The sequence below is a fragment of the Gadus chalcogrammus genome, chromosome 10 (assembly GCF_026213295.1).
Source record: "Gadus chalcogrammus isolate NIFS_2021 chromosome 10, NIFS_Gcha_1.0, whole genome shotgun sequence".
Lineage (NCBI taxonomy): Eukaryota > Metazoa > Chordata > Actinopteri > Gadiformes > Gadidae > Gadus > Gadus chalcogrammus.
This window is the reverse complement of record NC_079421.1, coordinates 16,588,002-16,607,810: the sequence shown is the minus strand read 5'-3', so window position 1 is coordinate 16,607,810 and position 19,809 is coordinate 16,588,002. Positions and strand designations below refer to the sequence as shown.

The 19,809-nt window shown below is 48.1% G+C and overlaps 1 protein-coding gene across 2 annotated transcripts in view; it reads right to left on the bottom strand.

Annotated features, from left to right (window-relative positions):
- drp2 (dystrophin related protein 2) overlaps positions 1-19,809 on the bottom strand; it is a 127,387-nt gene that overhangs the window by 80,050 nt on the left and 27,528 nt on the right. For both annotated transcript variants that reach the window (XM_056600382.1, XM_056600383.1), the window contains one exon: positions 15,671-15,816. The gene's annotated coding sequence lies outside the window, so the exon portion shown is untranslated. The remainder of the gene's footprint in view (positions 1-15,670; positions 15,817-19,809) is intronic.

Below are 19,809 nucleotides of genomic sequence, written 5' to 3'. Positions count from 1 at the left end.
GGGTAAAGTACACACACACAAGCCCTAACGCGCAGGCGCACACGCAAAGACACCTACACGCACACACACACACAGACACACACACAAACAAACACACACAGACACACACACACACGAGGGCCCATCTAGGTGTGCAGTGAACCGTTGGCTTCCCCAGAAGCACAGTGTTTCATTCCAAGCCTAAACTCTGGAACAAATCAGTCATGGAGCAAATACATTTTTCCCAGGCTATGTGACATGTAGAGTAATTGCTTGCATACTCATAGCTTAGCATGCAAGGGCAAAGTGAAAGACAAAAGAAAATGCTTATTTATTTTGCTCATGCTTGGCGTGGCTAATTCAGCGGCAACGATGAAGAGAAGCTTCTGATATCAGGTAGAACTTCTCCGGGGTAGAACTTCTACCCTAGAATTAGCGGTAGAATTAGCATATAAGCTAATTTGCGGTCTTCCATCTTGTTTCAAGTTGATTTTAAGGATGGCTGCCGAGGCTCATGATGTACCCGCGTAATTATTCGTCAGAGATTCTCCCCCTCCCCCCCCCGAAAAAAAAAAATCAAACCACTTCCGTCAGATGAACTGTGAGGACCATTAAAAATGGGAGGAGACGGTGTGTGTGTTGTGGACGTAGCGGAAGAGAGATAGGTCTGCTGCCTGACAAAACATTCCCCAAATAGGCGGTTGGCCTTTTGGGAGACGTGCGGTGGGAGGCAGAACAGACCGAGGGAGGTGAGCTGACATTTCGGGGAGGTCTACGCAGCGCTGAAACGAAAGGGTTTAGTATAAAGCCGTGTTTTACCTCAAGAACGCTCTGGACATCAAGGGACTGCTTTCCAAACGCAGAAAGGCAGATTTCAACCAAGGCGTTGATTTGAACAATATCCCAGAGAGTGGCAAAGAAAAACGTGTGGAGCTGCTGCACGAGGAGGTGGATTAAGCACTGAAACCCCGCTGACAATGGGCTCAACACAAGGCTGAAAGCCGTCGCAGTACATTTCAGAAAAAAAGTACAAAGGTTCGATCTAGGAGGGGTTTTGAAATACATTTAAAAATACATCAAAAAGCCAAGCACAATGCAGGGTTTTTCATTTTCTTTATAGACAGCATGCACAATGCTTCAAACAACAAAATTAATCTCAATAAGAATGTACCTGTAGGCCTGAACAGAAACAGCTGGGTAAGGAAATAAGTGATATGTATTGTGCTAAGATCAGTCACTAGCATTGAGTGCAGGGAGCAGGAGCCGGAAGGAAAGGCCCGCACACAAACATTATGCTTTGTCACTCGGTTTTGGAAAATGACAATAGTGGCTTTCTTTTTCAAAAATACAAAAACTAAGATCATTTGCCACATAAGAATTAAGTGTTTCCGAATTCATCCCATTCCATTATGGGGTTTAGATCGTGCTCAACACATCTTCCCTTGAGTAAGAAAATGGCGTTTCAATCTTATATAGCGTCAAGACATTAAAGACTGGTGGAGGCAGAGGGTTGTGAGGATGAGAAGCAGCAGCTGCACGGAGCTTTGCCATCTCATCACTCATTCAGACATCTGCCATAGTTTATCAAAGTTGTCTGTTTAGATTTCCAATTGTCTTCAAGCACTTTCACCTGTAAGTGAACCGCGTACGAGACGGCATTTTGACTTCCCTACAAAACATAAATTGAGTTTCCTTCTACACACACATCATCATCTTTATCCCAATCAGCGATAATAACAGGATTCAAAACGAGTGGGTTATTTGTCTACGCTTGTTTGTCGTTAGGAGAATTCCTAATTCGGCTGACAACACACTAATGACTGTTGTGTGTCTCTATGAGACAAAGTGGTTCCACTGCCTTATATGGGCAGTCCCTACTATGGGCCAAATCACCGAGCGCATTTTAACAGCTGGGGGGCGCATCGCTGTTCCCTGCCATGAATGCTTTGCGCTTTTGGCAAAGCGCCCTGGGCAGCCCGAGCTGAAAACACTGGGTTGCTAACATTTTCTCGACAAATTTAAAAAACAACAACATTGCAACAGCTTCTTGTCTTAGTGTGCCCCCGCTGACGGCGGTGGCCAGCAATCACTCAACCGGCAGCCGAAGCCAACACGCTAAAGTCGTATCAAAACTCTGTGACAGATCTTGATTTCCCTTCGCCACTCACATTTGCCAATGTTACTCTGGTTTTAACCCATTTTTGTAATTTCTTATACATCCAGCAATGTATTTCTGCAGCTGAAGGCGCTGGGAATGAAGTAAGCTTGCTGTACCCTTGTGTCTATCATTTGACTCTCCTCTAAACCTAGTAACCTGGAGTAACTCCAAGTAAACGCAAGATTTTCTCTCCGGGCCGGAGTAAAACTTTTGGAGTTTAATTCATGGTTGTTGCTATTTGTTGCTTTCTGCATGGACTGCAGATATATCTACTATGATCTAGGAAATCGACATATGCATTTGTAACCTAAATCGTACTTATAGTCCCTGTAAAGAATGCAATGTGTTTAAAATATTTAGAAATCAATCACCACAGCTTTCTGGTAATAGGCTGCACCTATTGTGGGGAGGACTACTTCAACAGTTGGCAAAAAAGCACCCAATTTCTATTCCTAGCTGTAGACATTCTATGGTTGCCTTGCAACAGTCAAAAGGCGCTGTGCACTGCTCAGTGCAGTGGCCTTGCGTTTCACAGCCTGCTACAGTTTTCAATGTAATCTGCCTGTGCTGGTTTCTGACACATCCCCGGTCTTTAGAATACATACAGCGCCATGTAGTGGGGGTGTTACGGCCCCTGACACCATATAAAAATCCTTGAATCGGGGATCTTCCCTTGGTAGAGTGGAGCATATATTGATCTATTGAAGCGTATAATGGGATACCAAACTCTTAGGAAGGTTAATACGTCCATGTTTAATTAGGGAAGTGTTCCCCAGTGGTGTACAGTCAGAGCCAGACACTATCAAGTCGGATTCTGAAGATAACTGCTGTGGTGAAGTAAAGGCGCCTGCTGTTACATTAGAGAGAGAGAGAGAGAGAGAGAGAGAGAGAGAGAGAGAGAGAGAGAGAGAGAGAGAGAGAGAGAGAGAGAGAGAGAGAGAGAGAGAGAGAGAGAGAGAGAGAGAGAGAGAGAAGGAGAGAGAGAGAGAGAGAGAGAGAGAGAGAGAGAAAAAACATTGAGAAAGTGGGAGTGAAATAGGGAAAGGGAGATAAAGAGAGATAGTGAAACAGGGAAATGGAGCTTGAGAGAGTGAAAAAGGGAACATTGAGTTCCAGAGAGTGTGAGGGAAACATTAATTTTCCATTGGGGATTAATAAAGTACATTATAAGAGGAAAATCATAGAGGGCGATAGATGTGAAATGAGAGAAAGGAGGAGGTGGATCAATTTGTTTGCGCATGCGTGAGTGTGCGTGTGTGCGTGCGTGTGTGTGAGTGATATTGTGTGTGTGCGTGTGTGTGTTTGTGAGCGTGCGTGTGTGTTCGGGGAGGTCCTGTTCTAGATCTCTTTGTTACTTCTTTTTGGTTCAATTGAGGGTGAGATGGCTTCCCACAGACACCAGAAGCCAGTTTATGGTCCTTATTGTTCCGTTCTTGTCCTTGGGGACTTGTTGGTAAAAGTCGTGTACTATATTTACTTAATTGGTTGCTATAAGAAAATAATAGAGGACCGCTCTGTTAGACTTCATAGTCCCGTCCTCGTCTTTTACCAGGGCTTCATTTTGAGAAGGAGAGAGAGCGCAAGACAGATTGATTGAGGGAAAAAAACATTGAGAGAGACGGAGTGAAATAGGGAAAGGGAGATGAAGGGAGACAGAGAGAGAAATGGGGAAACAACGAAACGGCTTGGGTGAGTGAAGGGGATAGAGAGAGAGGCAGAGAGAGAGAGAGAGAGAGAGAGAGAGAGAGAGAGAGAGAGACAGACAGACAGACAGACAGACAGACAGACAGACAGACAGACAGACAGACAGACAGACAGACAGACAGACAGACAGACAGACAGACAGACAGACAGACAGACAGACAGAGAGGGAGAAGGAGACAGAGACGGAGATCGATTTTCTATGCATTCGTTTCAAATGGTACATTAAACGCTCTGGTAAACTGGCCCGACACAAAGACTTTTGAGCATTGAGTGTGAGCGGCGGTTCGCAGGAAACACTACACAATCACCCACCTTCAGCTCCTACTCTCCCTTGCACACACACACACGCACACAAGCACGCATGAGAGAAAATGCCCACACATGCGAGAACACACACACACACACACACACACACACACACACACACACACACACACACACACACACACACACACACACACACACACACACACACACACACACACACACACACACACACACACACACCGCAGAGATCACACGGCAGATTCAGATCTTGTGTGTTGGTGGTGTTGCACAATTGCCTGCACGAACAGCCTAGTCATGCTTCCGTTTCGGTTTTCTCTTTCTAAATAATATGCCTTTACCTTGTACCATATGCACATTGTATAGGTATTTTTATCAGACACATTTATCTGAAGTAACGTTGATAATACATTCAGATACACAGGATACAGACACAGGGGAATCAAGGAACTACATTATGCCCCCCCCCCCACCCCCCCCCCCGATCTTTGATTTCCAATGACCCCTTCGATAAAAAACTGTCAGGTTAACCCGAGCAGGGACTGTTTTGTTTTGATTCATTTTCTTCCAGACAGAGATGTTGTTCTTTTTCTCTCCCATAGGGAGAGCAACTTTTATGTTCACATTTTTACACGACTTCTGATGTGCAGAATGAAAGGCACTGCAGCAGGCAGCACAGAGCAGCACAGAGCCCTATTGCTATAGCATGGAGCCGGTGGTTTGGTCTGAGGGCATGGCAGACAGACAGACAGAGAGAGAGACAGACAGACAGAGAGACAGCGAGAGAGAGAGACCGAGACATGAAGAGAGACAGAGACTTTGACAGATAGATTTTTAACTAGAGAGAGAAAGACAGACAGACGAGACAGCGAGAGAGAGAGAGAGTGAGAGATTATTCAGTAGAGAGATAGAGAGAGAGAGAGCTAGAGAGAGAGAGAGAGAAAGAGAGTGACAAAGACAGGGAGAGAGGGAGTGCGTGCATGAGCGAGAGAGACCGGTATAAAGGGAGAGAGAGAGACAGAGAGGACTGTGATTAATAGGCTCCTGTAGGAAATATTTATAGGCTCTGCTCTCATGTGGGCTTTGAGATTGTTTTTTGTATTATTATTTAAAAAAGTGCAGAGTGGCTGCTTGTGTTCCTGTCAATTTGGGACTCGTACCATCCCTATTTGACTCAGGGAGGTACACAGAACTCAATACACGGTCCCCATTATCTCTCTCCTCACCACGGCAAACTACACAAATAGTAAAATCTCGAGATAGGAAACATAAAACCAAGTTATATATTATATTTCTATGTTGCAGTATATTTGTAATGTTCATTGCTTCATAGAGTGGGCAAGCGCAAACATCCTGCTATTAAGCACATAAATAACAGGTAGAGCTCTTTCTCCTGCCATGACGGAGACCCCCACAGACAGGGTCTTCAATCACTTCTCCAAGCAGACTAATAAAGCATCCCGACTAGCTCCCCAGGGGACTTCCTGTGAAAACAATATTGTCGTCCCAGTTTTTGAATTAAGACGCCACACACATGTAATTAACAGTTGGCTTTCCTGAAGGAGCTCCATGTTATTTTCCTTTTGAATGATGAACATCGGATTGACATTTCCATTCCTGGCCTCTCTTTCTTTCTATCTTCCTTTTTGGTATTTCCTTGTTTCAATTTTTTTTGTATTCACGACTCTCTGCCGTTCTTTATTTCTTTAAATAAAGTGGACGGAATATAGGAAATTTAAGTGTGTCTACCTTCTTCTGACGGGCGGCTTGTATGAGTCAAGGACTCAGCTCGTAGAGAGAGATTAATGGCAAAGGCAAGCTTCCAGGCTCTTTATTAATCAACCCTAACCTTTTGGGGAACGTGTGTGTTGGTACGTTGCGTGTATTACACCCTTGAACGACGAACATTCGCCAGGGATTGCTCTGTTTCGCCACACTAAATGAGAAAGACAAAGTGATTCAAACATAGGGGTTGCTTTACATGCGGAAAATAGACGAAGAGGAGGGATGGGTAGGAAGCCTGCAAGCAGTTGAGTGGATATTAAAGTAAAAACTCTGAAGCTGGAGTGTGTCCTTGCATGGTCCCTCAACCATCCTCCCCAGGAGAGAGAGAGAACGAGAGAGAGAGAGAGAGAGAGAGAGAGAGAGAGAGAGAGAGAGAGAGAGAGAGAGAGAGAGAGAGAGAGAGAGAGAGAGAACTAGAGAGAGGGAGAGAGAGAACGAGAACGAGAGGGAGAGAGAGAACGAGAACGAGAACGAGAAAGAGAGAGAGAGAGAGAACGAGAGAGAGAGAACGAGAGAGCGAGAGATCTTGGCTTTGAAGATCACAGTGCATCACGCCGTTTGGTAGAACATCTCCAGCCCAGAACTTGTGACAATCACTCTCTCGCCCGCTCTAGTTGACAATCCCTCTCGAGTTCTCTCCCTCGTTAGTGTGCGCGCCCGCGCCCGTTCCCTCAGCGTCATTGACGGCGTTCTCGTGGCTCTCCGAAGATATAGGAGGGGAGGTGGTGTGGGAGGTGGAGGAGTATGGAGGAGGAGGCGGTGGAGGAGGTGGTGGAGAAGGACTGTAGTAGTTACATGATGGAACCTGATTATGGTAAGCAACAGAGAGACAGAGTGAGGGAGGGAGGGAGGGAGGGGGAGACAGAGCGAGAAATTTGACAGACACAGAAAGACCATAGAAAGACCATAAGAAGGACTTTATCAACTCAATAATGAGATTGAGATAAAAACAATCAAAATCAGTGGGCAAAGGAGACAATGGTGGCGACTCCAGGCACATTGAAGGTTGCCGTGGATGATTGATGACCCTGGTCCTTTGTACTCGTGCTGTTGAGAGAGACAGGCACTTGATTGTGAACTCGCTGTGAACTTTCCAAAATGTTCAAGTTTTCCACACCAAGGTGCTCGAGAGAAGGAGAATGCGTGATGGCAGAGGCAATGTCTTCTGCACTGATCCATGCTGCGTCTGATCCATAGCTGGCTGCGCAGCACAACACTTCACCTATGTGGTGGCTCGGATCGACTCCATTCGCCTCCACAATGCACTTTTTGACAAAGGCTCACATTCACATGCAAATAGTAATGCAGATTCACCTGTTTGACGCACCCACATGTGCTTGTGTTAATGCCAGTGTGTTAGAGAGAGAGAGAGAGAGAGAGAGAAAGATAGAGGGGGGGAGGGTTAGAGCGGGGAGGGAGAGAGAGAGAGAGAGAGAGAGAGAGTGAGAGTAAGAGAGAGAGAGAGACAGTGTTTGTGTGTGTATGTGCAGGTGTGTGTGTTGGAGTAGATATTTGCTATCCTTCACATGGCTGTGAGGTGCAGCACAGGATACATTAGAAACAATTTCCCAAATCCCCGATCCCCCACCCCGACAGCCAGGAGACCTCCCTCCAGCACTCGGAGCGCTAGATTTTAATCCACTGATAGATTTGTGTGTGTGTGTGTGTGTGTGTGTGTGTGTGTGTGTGTGTGTGTGTGCGTACAGATTTCCAATGTGTGTATGTGCCTTCTAAACGGCCATGTGTGCTTAGGCGTCTATGTGTGTGTGTGTGTGTGTGTGTGTGTGTGTGTGTGTGTGTGTGTGTGTGTGTGTGTGTGTGTGTGTGTGTGTGAGAGGGTGTGTGTGTGTGTGCATATGTACAGATTTCCAATGTGTGTATGTGCCTCCTAATCGTCCATGTGTGCTCCGGCGTCTATGTGTATGCGTGTGCGTGCGTGCGTGCGTGCGGGCGCCTCTCCATGGGTGTGCAGTGCACGCCACCCGGGTGGCATGGGGGTTAGACCGGGGCCCATCGCGGAGCTTTCTGCCAGGGCCGCTGTTCTGCCACGCATCATTAAGCGACCCATCACTCTGATCCCCCCCCCCCCCCCCCCTTGCCCCCTGCATTATTCATCCCCTCCAGAGTCCATCTGAGGCCGATGGGGTTTTAGTGGAGGCATCGTGGGCTCTGATTCCACCCCCGCCGCCGTCGTCCGCGGGCCCCGCCGCCCGGGTAACGACCGGCGCCGCACCGCGACCCCGTCCTCCCCACGCCTCCCGTCCTCCGCAGTATCCTGGGATAAAAGATGGCCGCCGCATCGTACTAGCTCGCTTGTGTTTTTTCGATTTCACGGAGGCCGAGATAACTCCGCTGTCATGGCAGGGAAGAGGTGGGGGGCGGGGGGGGGGGGGGAGGCTGTGGCCCTGAGAGTGCAGTGTGGTTCTGTGTGCGTTGGGTCCATGTCATTTGTGTGTGTTGCGCGTCTGCAAGTGTGTAGCTATTATTTGGGCATCCACTGGCTGCCCGCCTGCGTAACTGTGATGTATGATGGTCTTTTGGTTGTTTGGTGACATTTACATTTGTATCTTTGCAGTTTTTCCGGGCAGCCGCCATATAGTCTGACAAAAGACACCACTTTACTATGTCGCAGACCGTCACACACAGACACACACGTGCACACGCACACAAACACACACAAATATGAAATACTATTAAAAATACTGCACGGGCGTGAGTGCTATACAAGACATAGCACTCTCACAATGTAGCTCTATACCAGGTCTTTTGTGCTGAGTCCTGGTATGTGTGTACGCACACACGCGCGTACGTGTGTGTGTGCGTGTGTGTGTGTGTGTGTGCTTGCACCTGTTTGTGTGTTTATTTATTTATTTGAGGCGACGTGATTCAGCTCCACCTCATCCTTCAATGCAGCAGGTCCATTTGGGTGAAACCTCTTTCTGCTGACAAAGTGGCGCTTCGCTCCCAGAGTGCTACTTGCGTGATATTTCTCCGCTCGATATATTTACATGTAATACTTCACACACGTCCGTTCAGCTGCCTGCCACGCTCAATCACCGCAAGCAAGGTGAGTTGTCACCCGATGAATGCGACAATATTTATGACTCGACTCTGCTCTGATGGGTCCATACAGTGTTTTTATCCTCCTCCTCCTCAAACCCCCACCACCACAGGTCCAGCTATGCCTGCAAGCATGCACGCACACACGCACGCACGCACGCACGCACGCACGCACGCACGCACGCACGCACGCACGCACGCACGCACGCACACCCAGACAGGCACGCACACACACACAGACACACAGCCAAAAAATAAAATCCCTGATTCATTTATAGTCGTAGATTTTAGAGCATATAGGAGGACTTTGATGGACGTACTGCGATTATTTTTAAAAGGTGCCAACGTTCTCTCCGAGATCCAGACTTTAGCCAACTCAGCACAGTCCTGCAGCCCTGGCGCTATGGGCTTATTTAAATAGACAGGCGGGGAGTAGATTAGCGGACCAGCACTTCTTTCAAACTAACCATTTAGGCCTTCAGCCTCAATACAGCACAGATAACAAAAAATGAATAATACATGCCTCGCATGCATTTCTGGCCCCGCAAGAAAGACGTCTCAATGCACACTTCACGTATCGTTATTAACTGAATATACATTATTCTAAATATATCCGTCGGTTGCGCCTCATTTCCCGATTATTTGCGGAGGAATTAGGGAACTTAATTGGAAAAATGGGCCCGTCAAATCAAATTGATAACCTTGCCCGGTGAGGTGGCGCCGTGATAAATGATTGTGGCGAGTTCAGCCGAGCAGTGGTGGCGTCTGCCGCCTCACTATAAGTAGGGATTAACTCCTCACTAATGAAGGGCAATTTGGCGGAGGTCTTAGGACTGGGGGATGCGCCTGAAACACCCCGCCCACACACACACACACACACACACACACACACACACACACACATCACTGACACACTAACCCCATCCTACCCCCAGAAATACTCGCACACGACACATACACATAGATAACTGACACACAAACCCCATCCTCTCTCCAGAGACACACACACACACACACACACACACACACACACACACACACACACACACACACACACACACACACACACACACACACACACACACACACACACACACACACACACACACACACACACTATTTCCTTCATTGTGAGAAAGTTCTACCAGGAGGACTCAAATCCAACGCACCAGTTTGCCAATCACCAATCACCAATGACCAATCACCTGCCTACACCTGCATTATAAAGAGTAGTCTAACCTATGTTTTTTGCTGCTTAGGTTTTCGTTCGTTGCCTCCCCCTTCCACCCCACCACCACCACCACCACCACCACCACCAGGTCTGCCCCAGTCTACCGGTCCAGGGGAAGGCTCCGCCCCTGCTAGTCCTGAAGGGGTATGCCGAGTCCACACGTCGTCCTGGATCCGTGATGGGGCTCACGCCAAAGATCCATCATGCAAAATATTCTCTCTTATGTTATCATTCAAAATATATCTTTTTTGTGTTTATTGGGGAATGAGTCTTCATGGGAGAAATAGCAGCATTGCATGGCCACAAAGCCTTGCATCTGTTAAGCTTGCGCATGCACGGACACACAGACGCACTCACAGATGCACGCACACGCACGACTGAGGGCCCACTGAGGAGTGCAGTGATCCAGTGACTTGACTAGAGGCACTGTGTTTCATTCCAGGCCTAAACTCTAGAGAACATGTTTTGGCGGCTTGGCTCAAAACATGATCGAACTGTTGGTCAATGTGTTGAAGAGGGCCATGGCTGACTGGGTGGGCTCATAGGAACAGTATAACTTTTGTTTCAAAGCAGTGTTCTCCCGCAGCGTCGGCTCTAATGCATAAAGGATCAGCCATTCCTCTCCTCCACGCCCCTTGATGACATTGTGCCCTGTGACATCCCGGTCTTCGCTTATGTTTAAATCATTTCCGCTTCTATTTAAAGGCTTATTCACGCAGATCTCGCGCACTCGGGTCATGAATATATGCATGTGTTTGTTTGAAATGAGTTGTATTGTTTCAGTGTCGTACAGAAAAATCACTGAAAAAAGAGCTGATTTATATTCAGTCTTAAAAAAAGCGGAGCACATAACGCCAGTCCTAAGTATGAAACCTCGTCCCCGGGGGGGGGGGGGGGGGGGTTCAACCTACAACAGAAATATGAAACAATTTCATTGCTGAGCTCGGCGGCACGGTTTCCTTCTGACATAACGAGATTTAATAAAGAGACGGCTCTCCAGTGTCACGTGACCAACCCCCTAATACCCATTCCCGCCTCTACACCGTGGGAGCATACCCAGACACAGGGCTTAGTGGTCGACGCAAACGTTAATCTAACCCAACCCGACACCGATCAGCCCGTCTTGCTTTCACCATGACAACAGACCTAAAGACCGAGGGAGAAGACATTCGGCCATAAGGATAATTGGCTGAAGTCCCTTAACACTGCACTATGTGTGACTTTTATGTGGCACTGCCACCATCATTCAACATAGGCTGCAACATTCTTTCAATGCAGTCGTTACTTATTTCTAGAAGTTATGAAATTAAATTCTGAGTATCTGAAGAATGACATTTGCCAGAGGGGGGGACTTTAAATTATGCATGATAATACATTGTGCAAGATAATGCTGAACAAGGAAAAGTGTTGCTGCGAAGGAGAAGGTGAAAAGTGCAGGTTTGTAAAGGGGTTGGGAAATGTCATGTTACATGGGGGGGAGATATGAACTGCAGAGCAGCGGATGATAAACAGCAGGAACGATCCATCTCACACTCATGCTTCCCGTTGATGGTAAATGGCAAACCGACTGCATTCGTACAGCGCTTTTCTTATCAGTGGCCAGACACAAGCGCCTTACAAGATTGCCTAGCATTCACCCATTCATGCACACATCAACACACCAACGGCGGTGTCAACCGCGCAAGGCAACAGCCAGCTTGTCGGGAGCAGGTAGGGTAAGGTGTCTTGCTCAGGGACACTCGGAGGAGACAGGGATCATACTAGCAACCCACCGGCCTACCTTCGTGCGCCACAGGCCGCACCCAGTCAGTGGATGACTGTGGCTTTACGTTTCACAGTTGGAGGTGCGCAGTGCACATACATCTTATCACAACATAGAGGCACATTTATAGCCTCATCTGCACTGAACATCATGTTTTTTGACAGAAAATGTTTTAAATAAAAAGCTCACAAATTCGTGTTACCAAGCTACGATCACATAAACCTTCACACACAAGCAGACCTCCCCAATCCAACTTTAACATCTTTTACATCTTTTAATAGTAGCAAGAGAAAATACTGGGATGTACACCCACGTCCACACAGACACACACCGCAAGCACTCAAGCAAAACCAAACCAAACACCCAGGGAGACTGCAGGCCGAAGACTGCTGCTCCTTGCCAATCCTATTTCCCAAACATTAGCCGCCTTTCTCCGAGACGACAGCAACTCAGAGAGAGAGCCAGCGGAGAGGGAGCGGCCGGGAGAGACAGGCAGCCATTGAGCGAGCGAGTGTGCGAGAGGAAGAGAGCGATGGGATGCTAAATGGAATGGTAATCGGAGGAAAAGATGGTCTGAGAGGGACACGCAGATTTGACGGCGGAAAGATGAGAATAGAGAAGGGAGAAAGGCTGGGGAGGGGAGAAAGAAGGGGGGGGGGGGGGGGGAGAGATGCCACATTAGCTCATCCTCAGGCCTGCTCCTCCGCCTCACTGGCCCTGCATCGAGAGCACAACATATGCATGGGAACCCCTGGTGCCTGCCAGCCGCCACAACAAAGGAGCATGGGGGAGAGAGAGAGAGAGAGAGAGAGAGAGAGAGAGAGAGAGAGAGAGAGAGAGAGAGAGAGAGAGAGAGAGAGAGAGAGAGAGAGAGAGAGAGAGAGAGAGAGAGAGAGAGAGAGAGAGAGAGAGAGAGAGAGAGATTGCAAGGAGGAGAGAGAGAGCGATAGAGGGAGAGTTATCGAGGGAGATGGTTGAGAGAGACAGAGAGAGAGGGGACGTCAAGAGTGGAAGTATTTTGTTGTTAAAAAGATAAAAAATAAAAGAGAATAAAAGATGGAAACATACAACGCTGCTGAGGGGATTGAGTGCCATGAGAGAAAGGTAGCAGAAACATCAGGGAGATTGGACGAGGGAGGGAGAGAAACCGCGTAGGATGACAGGATGCAACTCTGCAACTCTGTAGAACATTCCAGTTGGGCACGTGGGTTTATTTGCTTTAGCGACAGACTTCTAGACAAAGGTTCCTTAGAAACCATAACAGAATGTGGTGCTTTTTTAGATTTTTTGGTCGGACGCCGTAAATAATAATAATAATAATAACAACATCAATCAGAGTTGCACAGCAGTTCTGTGTGGATGACCACACTGGTAATCTTAACCCAGCACCAGTATCTCAGGCAGCCCGCCCCCCCCCCCGGGCTACAAGCACAGCTGGGGCTCTCTCGGAGAACCTCATTGTGGGTCCATCAAAAAAAAAGACCCCATTTCCCCTCGCGTCTCATTCAACCTGATATTTATTCCGTCCTTCACCGAAGACGACCCGGTTCCCCCCCCCTTTGATTTCTTCATCTCACAGGTAGGGCTGTCCGCTGGTGGCCGTGCTGCAGAGTCTCCGCGGTCATTGGGAGCAGGAGATAAGGCCGCGACGGGGATATTACTCGTAGGCAGGCAGTGATTGAATTGGATGCTCGGGGGGGGGTCAAACACACCAGAATGACAGCGCCGCGGCAACCATGGGTGACGTCCCATCAAAAGCGGGGAGCCGGGGCCTTGTCTGGCGAGCAGCTCGCAGAGAGCGATAGAGAGGGAGGGAGAGATAAGGAAAGGGGGGGGGAAGGGGGGGGGGGGGGGGGGGGGGAGGGAGAAAGGGGGAGGGAGGGATGGAGGGAGGGGGCTGATGAAGATGAAGTGATGAGAAGAGCTTGAGGGTAAAAAAAAAAAAAAGGGATGAGGGATGACAACAAAAGCGGGGAACTGCCACCGCCGCCGCCGCCCATGTTTTGTTGCCGTGGCGATCACGTGGTATCTCATTTAGGGCAGAAGGGTAAATAAATCCAATGGGGATGTCATTGCAGTGAAGTCTTCTAAGGGCCTCTTCGAGAGGAGAGGGACAAGGCAGACCGAAATAGACAGGAAAGGGAAACGACACAAAAAGACAGATGGGAAAATAGAAGGAGATGAGATGAGATGGGGGGAAAATAATTTGAGAAGATAATTGTGTGAGCATCAGAGTGGTCCGGGCCGCATCTGAAAATGTACTACAAACCAGAGTGGGTACTGTTTTCTGGTGTACGTTAAGTATGCGAGGCAAAAGCATGCATTTCTGGGGAGTTTATTATTATCATTAGTTGTCTGTTTGCGGGGGGTTTACTGGTTCCAGGGGCAAGCGGTTATAATTCTTAAAGGGGACTTATTATACCACCAGGTGTGAGTGTGATTAGCCTTACAAGCCGTTTCGAAAATCTGCCTAATATGACATCACTAGTGGGTGTTTCCACCTAGATCTGTGCTGGATAGATCTATCTACCAGCCTACCCAGTGGACTGAAGTAAACATTGCTCATCTATCCAGCACAGATCTAGGTGGACACACCCACTAGTGATGTCATATTAGGCAGATTTTCGAAACGGCTTGTAAGGCTAATCACACTCACACCTGGTGGTATAATAAGTCCCCTTTAACATTTCAAAGTATCACCTTCGACCATCTTTCGTCGAAACTGTGAGTTACCGAAGGAACTGTGGTGTCCATAGCATGCGTATTTAACTTTAAGTACACACCGTTCTTTGCATACTATGTGTAAATACAAGGATGGACACACATTACTTCTCTGGCCTACTAACGCAGTCTGCTGGAGGGGAGGTTGGGCCGGAGCGAGGATACAACAAGTTGGTCTTCTATTGGATGGGTTTAAAGGCTTGAAAAGAGCAGTGGCTTGTATAACAGGAGAACCTCTTGACATCAAATTGAATTAGCTTCAGCTATACAGCAATACAGAGTACAGAGCAAAGCTCCACGCAATGAAAACTAATTAACGTCTACCAAACCCCCTGTTAATCAGCCGCAAAAATGCAACAACTTCACATTCTACTTATTTTTATTTTTAGCAATTTAATTTGAATGTGCGATATAAACGTTGTGGTAGTCTCTGTTTTGTCTTTACTTTGATTAACCAAATCGTTGTAGCTATTTTGAAATAAATAAATCAGTTGGCTTACAGCTCTTGATTTCTCTACTGAGTCATCTAATGAAGAATAACTTATTTTTAGGGCAATTCATATAAGCAAAATATTTGATTTAATTTTAGAGCATCATCCTGATCATCATGGCGATGTGTGTGTGTGTCCGTGCGTGTGTGTGTGTGTGTGTGTGTCTGCCTGCGTGTACACACGACTGTGTATCTGTGACAGAATAAACTGCACACTTGGTTAAAAACAAAGACACACACACAGGGACAGAGAGAGAGAGAGAGAGAGAGAGAGAGAGAGAGAGAGAGAGAGAGAGAGAGAGAGAGAGAGAGAGAGAGAGAGAGAGAGAGAGAGAGAGAGAGAGAGAGAGAGAGAGAGAGAGAGAGAGAGAGAGAGAGAGAGAGAGAGACTACAATCAGTGACTCCACATACACATCTCGATATTAACAACTTAATATTGAATGAAACGGCAAATAAAAATGGCGGCCGTCCCGCCCAAAGCCAAGAGAGGTTACCCAGAGGTGAAGACGTGATGGACGCGGCTTCAGGGTCGACGTCTTTGCGAATGAGGAGCCGGAGGGGCGGAGGCCAAAGGGGTTGCCGCGGCGACGCACCACTGTATCCACTGCGATCCTTCACTTAGGGGGAGGGGCTGCGTAACCTAGGAGGCAATACACACACACACACAGGGGTCAAAGAGCGCTCTCAAATTGATGGCCCAGGGATCTGATAATAGGACAGGGAGCGAGGGGGCATGCCATTTAAACAGCTGTCTTGTTTTTACTCTAATCCCTTCTTGTGCCGGGAATCTAGCCAAGCATCCACAATCACACACACACACACACACACACACACACACACACACACACACACACACACACACACACACACACACACACACACACACACACACACACACACACACACACACACACACACACACAAACACGCACACACATCCATGCATACACACACACACACACACACACACATACACATCCATCCATGCATACACGCACATGTACACACACATAACAAACATCCATGCATACAGACGCACAGACCCACTTGTACACAGTCTCGCAGTCAGGTAACACACACCCGCACATACATGTACGCACCGACGACACAGGGACTCTCGTATGCTCAAACATAAACCAATCCTCACACACACACACACACAACACTGTCGCATTCCCACATATCACACACGTATCGCTCAACCCCCCCCACACACACACACACACACACACACACACACACACACACACACACACACACACACACACACACACACACACACACACACACACACACACACACACACACACACACACACACACACACACACACAACGAAGGAGCTAACAGGAGTGGTTTTTGCAAATTGATGCCACCGAGCTGGCTCACTGTAACCTCTGAGAGGGGCGCAGCATCGGGTCCGTTTGGATTCCATCCCAGCCTAACGTCTGAGCCTCCCTCCACAGATGCTCTGGCCTGTGTGTGTGCGTGCGTGTGCGCGCGCGCGCGCGTGCGCGTGTGTGTACGTTCGCTATGCATGCTTGCGTGTGTTTCGGCTTCTGCGTGCGTTTGCCTGTATACATACATGTATGCGTTCCCATAGCTGCGTGTGTGCGTGTGCAAGCCCCTGTGTGGTGTTATCAGCAGACAGCATACACACCCCTCTGGAAGCCCAACCGGCAGGGACACCTGCCCACTGCCGCGGGCCCGAGGCGGCAGAGAGGGACACGAATGCCAATGAGGCCTCTGCCTTTTTTTTACTCCACTTATGTCTTTTTTACTCCACTCCATGTCCCTCCATCCCTTAGATGGAGGGACAGTCACAGCATGTGTCCCTCCATCCAATCCCCACCCCTGGTCCGTGTCCCCTGTTCGGCCCTGCCCGAGGTGTGTCACCACCGCCCACAGGGCTAAACACTCAGCCCCCCCCCCTCCCAGTGGAGAGGCTCTGGCCTGCATCGCCTGAGGACCTCCTCTCCCTCCTCTCCCTTCTTCTGTTACCATGCAGCAACCAGGCCTGGCCGGAAGCTCGAGGACTGTGCACACATGGAAACACACACACACACACACACACACAGACACACCCACACACACCCACGCGCACACGCGGCATGCAGGCACGCACACACACAAACGCGCAATCGATGTGTTGTGCTAAACAAACAAACGGTCGGTAATGTGTTTTTAATACAGACCGAGAAGACGGATGCATTGGCATGAGGAAGGGCATGGCCATTTATAGGAGGAGAGGCTCGCTCTATTGACAACGTTTCCCTGCAGAGGGGCGGTTCCAGACTTAGTCTGGTTCTCCGCTCAATGTGGGAGAAGGACGGAAGGTGCCCAGAGGTCCGGAGGACAAAGCGAGCTCTCAGAGAGTTCAAAACAGCTATAAAAGTTTAATGGCAAGCTGGCAGATAACAGCCAGCTGAACGAGAAAGGAACTGAACTATTTCCAGCGCTGGTAGTGGCATTCATTATTCACATTATAGTTTTATGCTAAGGAAAAGAAGACAGCTTCTTGCTTGCTAATTAACTTTTTCTGTTCTTTTTCCCCTGACATTAGATACACTGTTGACTGTGTGCAGCATTGCTACATTGTGTGTGTGTGTGTGTGTGTGTGTGTGTGTGTGTGTGTGTGTGTGTGTGTGTGTGTGTGTGTGTGTGTGTGTGTGTGTGTGTGTGTGTGTGTGTGTGTGTGTGTGTGTGTGTGTGTGTGTGTGTGTGAATTTCTGAATTTCTCCACCCGTAGGGTTGGGAGGGAATAATAACTACCTTGACGCCGTGCTGTCACTGACTGACTGACTGAGGGACAGTTTTAACTTTCAAAGTAGACAGCTAGAGCAGCCAGCCCCCATTTCACAACATCCAATGGCAGTAGATTAGCCATTCCTTCCTGCGTTCGTCTCATGTAACGCAATGATTTGGATGGGGGGGCTGGGGGGGGATGTTAACACGATCAAAGCATTCATTGATATTATGAATTTCACTCATTTTCCATGAGGAAATCAAAAGGAACAAAGGAAGGGAGGGGAAAGGGAGAGTGAGAGTGAGAGTGAGAGTGAGAGTGAGAGTGAGAGTGAGAGGGAGAGGGAGAGGGAGAGGGAGAGGGAGAGAGAGAGAGAGACACACACACACACACACACACACACACACACACACACACACACACACACACACACACACACACACACACACACACACACACACACACACACACACACACACACACACACACACACACACACACACACATGCAGAGAGGGATAAAGGTGGAGGGAAAGATAAAGTTGGACAGAAAGATAGAGCGGGAGGGAGAGATAAAGACGGAGGGAGTGTGAGTTAAAGTGACAATGGCAGACAGCATGTTTAAGATTTAGGAAGGACAAACAGAGGAGCCAGAGGCTGGTGGTTCTGCTCCACTACAGCCATCAGGCACATTGGGAACCACATCACACATCTGACCAACTTCACGTATTGATATTACATTAGCCAACGCCTCCGGTTACCAGTCAAGCCTTGAGGTGCGGGCCAACTGTCAAGCGTCTTTCGAACGTCTTTCGCAGCGTCTATGGACACACATGTTGCGAAATTCTACATGAAATAAAAATAGACACAAAAGGGTAAAAAATAACGAGAGACAGAGAACGTGAAGATAATTGTTCAGGAAGGAGAATGGAGAATGACTAGAGACTACGGGCCTAATTGAGACGACGCTCCACCATTTGATATTCATGCGTAGGAATTATACATAGCTTACTTCATTAGGTCTACAAGCCCTGCGGCAAGAGGTGCACACACGTCAACCAGCACTGAGGGATATTTAACAAGCAGCAGTGCGCTCCTCTTCAGCTAAGGGACCAAAACCGATGTCTGTGTCGGTCAGAATAGGATCTCAAACAACAAACAACATAAAAGCCTAGAGTTAAATGCATTAGCGAGTGCATTAGCGATACCAGACTGGAACACAAAGACTTTGTCACAATAACATCAGCTTAGACGCCCTTGTTCTTATGTTGACAGCTTTTAGGAGTAGGACAGAAGATGCAGCCAAAACATTGTTTTCCACCTTGTGCTGAACCAGTCCTTAGTACTACCCGTATAGCTAACAAACTAATTCATGTCACTGCTGTTTGTGTGGTGCCCCATAAACCTGAATATGGAATGCAGTTGGCAGAGCATCTACATATGTGCCCTCCATTTTTTATAGTGTCTCAGGAGAGGCATATCTGGTAATGACTTTAAGTCAGTTCCCTCTACGACTGTGTTTATGCCCTTCATCATCACCATGAGAGAGAGAGAGAGAGAGAGAGAGAGAGAGAGAGAGAGAGAGAGAGAGAGAGAGAGAGAGAGAGAGAGAGAGAGAGAGAGAGAGAGAGAGAGAGAGAGAGAGAGAGAGAGAGAGAGAGAGAGAGAGAGAGAGAGAGAGAGAGAGAGAGAGAGAGAGAGAGAGAGAGAGAGAAAGTCAATGCTGCATTCTGACACACCCACAAGGCAGATGCCCGTATGATTTATTACTGAGGCCAACATTTTACACCTCTCTCCCCTTCTCCCTCTCTCCTCACCTCCCATCCCTCTGCAGCCATCCCAGTGACCCTGGGTGTTAAGCGGCCCTCAGAACACCAGCCTCTGAGGAG